We start from the raw sequence: 8,293 nt of genomic DNA, 5'->3' as shown, positions 1-8,293 counted from the left end.
TTTCCTATGTTTGGTTGGCTTAAATAGTTTGAAAAATATTTTTCTCTAATTTTTTAATTGGAGGAAAATATTTTTCTTATCAAAAGAAGAGAAAATATTTTCGAAAATTCCCTCTCAACCTTCCCCACCATCACCAACCCATCCTACATCCCCACACCCACCCACCCAACCCCACCCCCTCTCTCTAAAAAGGCTTTTTGTTTTTCTAATTCTAATCTGTTTTCCGTTACCACTCACCCTGTACCCCCCCTCCCCCTCTCGAAAAAATATTTTTTTAGTATTTTTTTTTGTAATTTCAAATTTCTATTTTTTCGTTTTTCTGCATCACCCACCCCCACCCCGCCAAACCCCACCCCCACTGCCCCCACCCCCCCCTTCCGCACAAAAAAAAAGTTTTTTTTTTTTTACTTTTTTTTTGTAATTTTTAAATTTCTGTTTTTTGCTTTTTTTGCGCCCCCCCCCCCCCCGGGAAAAAAATATTTTTTTATTTATATATTTTTGGTTTTAGTTTTTTCATCTTTCGGTTTACAGGTTCGAAATTTTACAAGTTTCAAAATTATAAGTTCGGAGGTTTATGTGCTTGGGAATTTACGGGTTTAGAAATTATAAAGTTTATGGGTTTGAAAGTTCGCGGATTCGAAAGTTTTTAGCTGTTCGGAAGTTCATGAAATTTGTGGGTTCGGAAGGTTGTTGGTTTGAAAGTTTCTAGCTTCATATTTATTGTACCTAAATTATTAATGAATACTCTTGAGAAGTTATTTTCCTTAATTTGTGTACCAAACACTGAAAAATGAATAAGACTACTACTTGTTTTCCAAAAAAAAAAAATTGAAAATATTTTCCATTATACCAAACACACCCTATAAGATAAAATCATTTAAAAGCAGATTGTAAGTATTATATCTATACTAAACATGGATTAATAATCTGAAAAAAAAAAAGAAAAAAAAATCATTCCTTATCACCCTTTTTGCCCCCAAGAAAAATAGTGTTATGTCTTGCAGAACTTATAGGTAGCCACTAAAAAAATACTCCTAAGTAAAGAAATTGTTTTTCGAGTATCAGTTACTGTCAAACAAATTTTCACCTGAAACAACCGTGAGGGGCAAGGGCGGCTCTTAGGGCAAGGCATGTGAAGCTTTTTCCTTGGCCGCTCAACTATTTAAGGCCCTCAAAAAAGTACTATTATATTATTATAATATACTAATTTTAGTATATGTGTGTTGTGCGCGTTCTCATTCTAATGAGAATAAACTTTTAAGAATAGCATAAATAATATTCAAATTAGTGATGTATTTGCAATCTAAAATAAAATTTAACAAAAAATTACAAGTTCCAAAAAATATGTAAATGTTAATAATGTTTAGGAGTTGGGTGCATTCTACTAGTTCTTCCTCCCGTTGTGCTAGTACTTGATTCATTGAATAAAAGGAAATTTTTTATTTTGTGTCTCATACAACTTACACTAGTTGTATGAGACAACTTTTTTGTCTCACAGTTTTGTGGACCCAGATTTCTGTAGACCCAAAAGTGTAAAATTGGGGTCCACAAATTTGTGAGACAAAAAGGAACCTCATACAACTAGTGTAAATTGTATGAGACACAAAATAAAATTTCTCGTGTGATAGGAATAATGTTTCATTGAAAAATAAAAAGGTCATTCAACTTTATATGAGTACCTGTGTACGTGATTTTATATATACTAGTTTTAATATACGTGCCTCGCACGTGCTGCCTAGCGGTTATTGTAAAATTTATATTTAAAATTAATAAAATTAAAATAAGATTAAATACCATAAATGTAAAATTAGTCTGAATAATTTATTTCTTAAATATAAGAGTGAACAATAAGAATATTATCATAATTCTATCTTAGAGTGAGTCGAACTAATCTTTTTATTTGACCTCTAACATAAAAAGTCGGAACAACAAAAAAATGGTATTTAACTTGTAAATGCAGCAAAAAATTCCTATAATTGAAAATCTTACTAATACAATTTAGTGTCTAAAGTATATCATTAATGTTGTCCATTTAGATCAAAGTTTATTAGAGAAAAGAAGAAGAAACTTAAATAATATGTTGAAGGAGTAAATAGAGATGGAAGTTAGAGTATACTTAAGCATTGATAATTGCAAAAATTATCACACTCAAATCTAAAAAAAAAAAAAAAAAAAAAAAACTTAAAAAAAATAGTTGTTCCTTAAGGAAAATCGAACATGTCATACTATTGGCTTATTCATGCAACAAATAGTTATTTGTTCTTTGCATCAAAATTAATATGGACTAAATCATAGCTTGGAAAGGCATGATAAAATTGTAAAGTAGCTTTTTTTTTTGTCCAATTGAATATAAATAGATACATTATGTTCGTTGAAAATATAAACCTCCAATCTACTTGATTATTGTAACTCAAAGATTAAAGAAGAATTACCTTTAGAAAATAGTTAATCGGCCTCAATGTTCTATTGACAATGGTGACAATCATATTTGCAAATAATATTTATATAATCAATAAACTCTATTAAAGTACAAAAATTCTTAGTGAAATGTCGTTTGCCTTTTTACCGTTTAAAAATAAAGTTCACATTGAACAAAAATGTAATTTAGGTTACTTTCCTAAAAATGTGTATAGCTCAAATAAAAACAGAAAAGGACTACCGACTTTATTTCTATGGTTTTCTATGTATTCTCTTTCAATTAATTCTTTTACATAACAAATTAATGGTTATATTTGGATAAAACTTCTAAACGTAATGGAATTCTAAATGTATGAAATTTTGTTTCCTACTTTGATTTTCCAATTGTTGCGTCACTCTTTTAATATTATATAATTCTATGTCAAAGGTAAAGATTTCTAAACCTAGAAGAACTATAGACGCATATTCCAACTTTCGTTTTTCCTTTTTTGGTGTTAATTACTTTTTTAAATAAGGAAGAAATTATGAATACCCAAAATTTAATTGATTGCAAATTTTTAAATATAAGGAAAATAACTTAAATTACAATTGTATCCAACGTAAAATATATTTTTAAATAGTAAAAAAGGCGAACGACATTTTACTAAGGGCCTTCGTGCTTTTAATATATATATAGATATATATATATATATATATATATATATATATATATATATATATATATATATATATATATATATCCATTGTATGTTAATTATTATAAATTTTGTTTGTGATAGTTTACTAACACTTTTTTCAACCCATTTTTCTCTCTTTATAGAGTGCTAAAAGTTGTATCCTTATCCTATGCATGCCTGAGAACTCACACAGGTATCCAAGCATGACAAATACTACTGGTCCTTAAATTTTTAGCTCGATTATATCTTACTAATGGTTCTTATAAATTTTTAACTCAATCATATTTTATTCTACCTATGATTTCTTTCTTAAGAACTTCATTTACACGTAACAAATAGATATACACGTCATATTCCTAGAACTAGTGTAGTAAAACTAAGAATTTACACATTCTGTACTTATGTATAAGGCGGGTACTAAAATCTTACTTATTAGATTAACTAATAATTAGATGAAGTGAGCCTCTTGAGTTAGGCATTTTGTATAAGTTTTAATGTTAAAATATCAGTTATCAAGCTCGTAACTTTTCCAAATTTGCTATGAAAATTATTAGTATGTATAGTATTTTGCTATGACAATGACTATTCAATCATATTGTTTATACAAGCTTAGGCAGAATTAGTTATTAACTTAATTAAATTACCAATTTAAAAGTGCCAACGTGTACCTGTCACGACCCGCCTTTCTCACCCTCGGAAGTTGTGATGACACCTACTAGTGAAAGCTAGGCAAGCCGATTAGTCCAATTATCTAACCATTTTCATTTTTAATCCTTTAGCAATTCCAAAACAATATAACAAAACAGCGAAAATGATAATAAATAAAACAGTGCGAAAGACGAAACTTGATAATTTTGATTAATACAACTACGCAAGTCTAAGTACAACTCTATCCAGAATTTGGTGTCACAATTACACAGACTGCCTAAGAGTACTACAAGTAGGAGTCCGAAAGATAAATACAAGTTGTTTTAGAAATACATAGAGGAAACAATATATAAAGATAGAAGGAGACGCCAGGGCCTGCGGACGCCTGCAGGACTACCTCGGGTCTCCTGAATGGACTGAAGACAACACCCTCACTGCGGTCCAAAAGCTGCAGCATTGGGATCTGCACACAGTGCAGAATGTAGTATCAGCACAACCGACCCCATGTGCTGGTAAGTGCCTAGCCTAACCTTGCCGAAGTAGTGACGAGGCTAGGACCAGACTACCAGATAAACCTGTGTAGTTAAATCATATACAACAAAAAATAAAAGCAGGAACATACAGTCAAGGAGGGGAGGGGGGAAACATGCTGCGAGGAACCTCAAGTAATAACAGAAGAACAACAGATAAATATAAGGATCACCAAAGTTCAATTACCAACAAGAATCAGAAATAAAAGACAAGTGCACGACATCACCCTTCGTACTTTTACTCTCGTCCTCACCATAAGAATCAATAAAATCTGCACGTACGGCATCACACTTCGTGCTTTTACTGCACGTACGGCATCACACTTCGTGCTTTTACTCTCGTCCTCACCATAAAAATCAATATAATCGGCACAGAATTGTACATCGTGCAGCACGACATCACCCTTTGTGCTTTTACCTTACAATATTGGCACGACATTACCTTTCGTGCATTAACACTCTCAAATTCATACACGACATCATCCTTCGTGCTTTACACTTTCTCACAAATGTCATGCACGACATCACCTTTCGTGCTTTAACACTCTTCCTCACCCAAGCAACAATCACAAAGCAATTTGGGGAAGGGAAATCAATAATATCACAATAACATTCCGACAAGGGAACAATAACAAAACAACAATGTCACGACAAGGGAAACTATCATCATGAATAATAGCGTCCCGGCAAGGGAAATAATATCAAAGCAGTAACATCCCGGCAAGGGAGATAATATCATAACCTCTTCTCTTTTCCACATTTACTTCACAACTCAATTCTCAACTTGAGCCAATGTTCTACAATGTTCAATTACCAATAATAATTTCACAAGTCTTATTCATCCATAGAAATCAACATATAAAGCATGAACAATATGAAACGGAGTCACATTAGTCATAGTATAAGACTCACGGGCATGCTTGACACCAACGTATAGATACTCGTCACTATGCCTATACGTCTTACTCAACAATTAACATATAGCAAATAAGACTCAACTCCTAATCCCTCAAGCTAAGGTTATACCAAACACTTACCTCGATGCCACGAATACAATTCAAGCCTCAACTACCGCTTTACCTCTTGTTTCCACCATTAACTCGCTTGTATCTAGCAATAATTTACTTAACGATATCAATAAATACTAATTGAAACAATTCTAATGCATGAAAATAGGGCTTCCAATGATTTTCCCAAAAAGTCAAAATTCGACCTCGGGCCCACTTGGTCTAAACCCGGAATCCGTACCAAAATCCGATTATCCATTCACCCCCGAGCCCGGATATATAATTAGTTTTGGAATCCGACCTCAATTTGAGGTCTAAATCCCCAAATTTTCATATTCTTAGGTTTTACCCAAAATTCCCAATTTCACCATGAAAACCCTAGATTCTAGGATGAAATCCTGTTAAAAGAAGTTAAGGAGTGAAATAAATAAGTTAAAAATCACTTACTAGTGTTTTGGGAGAAGAAAAAGTGTTGGAAAAGTCGGTTCTTATGTTTTAGGATTTTGAAAAGTGAAAAATAACTTAAAAGTCCGCTTAAATATACTCCTCTCAGACCCTCTCCGCGGACCGCATAAAAAGGATTGCGTCCGCGGAGCTCCACCGCGGAACGCAAGAAATCGAGCGCGGCCGCGAAGGCTAGACATTGCTCACCGCGGACCGCATAAATCCCACCGCGGTGGCAAAGGCTCCACCACGGTCGCGAAGTTTCCACCGCGGACCGCGAAACCTGGCTTCAGAGACCTGCAACTTCTCTGAACCTGCAACTTTTCTTCTAAGTGTAAAAACATCCCGAAACCTATCAGAAACTCACCCAAGCCCTCGGGGCTCCAAACCAAACGTGCATACTAATTCAAAAACATCATATGGACTTACTCGTGCGATCAAATCGCCAAATTGATACCTTTAACAACGAATTTAGCATCAAAATTAAAGGAAAAATCTCATGAACTCTTAAGTTCCATTTTTAACAATCGATGGTCCGATTCACGTCATTTCAAGTCCGTTTCTTACCAAATTTTACGGGCTCAACTTAAATACCATATACGATATGTACCGGACTCCAGAACCAAAATACGGGCCTGATACTATCAAATTTCAATACATTCAGATTTCCAAAAACTCTAAAAATTTCAGAAAATAATTTCCTTTAAATATTCATTTCTCGGGCTTGGGACCTCGGAACTCAATTCCGGGCATACACCTAAGTCCCATATTTTCCTACGGGTCCTCTCTCCGGGACCGTCAAATCACGGGTCCAGGTCCGTTTACCCAAAATATTGACCGAAGTCAACTTGAATTTATTTTAAAAGCAAAACTTATCATTTTTCACAGATTTTTACATAATAGCTTTCGGGATACACGCACAGACTGCGCACACGAATCAATGTGAGACAAAAGGGAGGTTTTAAGGTCTCGGGACACTGAATTTACTTACAACACAATTGATGACCTTTTGAGTCATCATAGTACCGGTTATTAGTAAAATAACTAGAAAAAAATTATCAGTTTTTATATACGTAATACACTCGTTAATATTGTTAATATTTTAGGTATATATATAGTGTTACGTAATAAGTGACTAATTTATAAAAATAATTAAATCGATGAACAAACTTAAATTGACTGGTTAATTTAATATCCTGAATATTATGAAAAGTAACATGCAAGAAATTGTAGTTATGTTACATAACTTGAATGAGAAAATGATTTATGTAAGGTAAAATCGTATTTGATTTTAAAATTCAAATTAAAATTATTTTTAGGAAATGGGTCAGTATCATAGTATTGTCCAAATTATCTTTTGCGATTAACAAAGATCTTTAATTTAGGACTCTTAGCGTTTTGATATTTTAAATGGTAAGTTGTTTCTGTATATGCTCATATTTTTATTTCTTTTGTTGAGAAATGGTATATGTCAACATTGAACATCAATAATTTTCTATTTAATTCGGTTCTATCAAATAAATATCAATTTTTTTTCCTCTTAACAAATAAATCTCAAACTTCCTGCGGATTCTTAGCAAAAGTATAGGAATAACTTGTGAACGTCGTTGATGCTAACATGGAAGTTATTAATATGTTACATGAGATGCTACATTACTAAAATAAGAGAATGAGTTATTTAAGGTAATGCTTTAATTTATTTTAAATTTCAAAATATTAGGACATTTTACATAGTTCAAATAAGAAGATATTTAATAAGTAAAATATCAGTTGATTTAGAAGTCCTAATTATTAGGAAAAATTATTAGATTACGATTTGTCCCATGTGAAATTGATTTCTAGAGGGTAAAAAAGGCGAACAATATTTCGCTAAGGGTCTTCGTACTTTTACTATAGTGTATGTGTGTGTGTATATGTATATATATATATATATATATATATATATATACACACACACACACTAATATCATATTTTTGAATAGGGAAGAATTCAATACCATGATATGTGTCTAAGTCACACATCATGTGTTGCACTTTCAACACTAGATCAAAGCCATATATGCTTTTTTTTATATCCCGTTATTATGTGAATTTTATGAAAGAAGTTTAAGCGTCTTTTAATATATTTTATTTTAGGCCACCAGTTTCGTTGAGCCATTGCCCCATGAACGTTATGTTCAACTAGCTTTATTTACATTTGATAATTGAATGACATATTCACTGCCTTTAATATTCTTTGTCATTATTGTCTTGTCTTAATTGAGACTCTATAAAATTTGATTGAGAATCTCGGGGATAGATGGGTGGCTCAAGTGGGAGGCTAGTAAAGCCTTGATTTAGGCCCTCAGAATTTGAGGCCCCAAAACAATTTTAGTAGTAAATTTTATGATTTTATTTTAATTTAGATAATATAAAAGTTTGTAGAAAAATAAAAAAGTACAAAATTCTTATAAAAATAAAGAAAGAAAAACTGTCTATTCTTTGACAATAATACTAAATATTTTTATTAGTATACATAAATTTTTACAACAATATCAAAAGTAATATATTGTAAATATATGCCTAGCAT

The sequence above is a fragment of the Nicotiana sylvestris genome, chromosome 5 (assembly GCF_000393655.2).
Source record: "Nicotiana sylvestris chromosome 5, ASM39365v2, whole genome shotgun sequence".
NCBI lineage: Eukaryota > Viridiplantae > Streptophyta > Magnoliopsida > Solanales > Solanaceae > Nicotiana > Nicotiana sylvestris.
The sequence above is the reverse complement of the archived record's forward strand: the minus strand, read 5'-3'. Positions refer to the sequence as shown.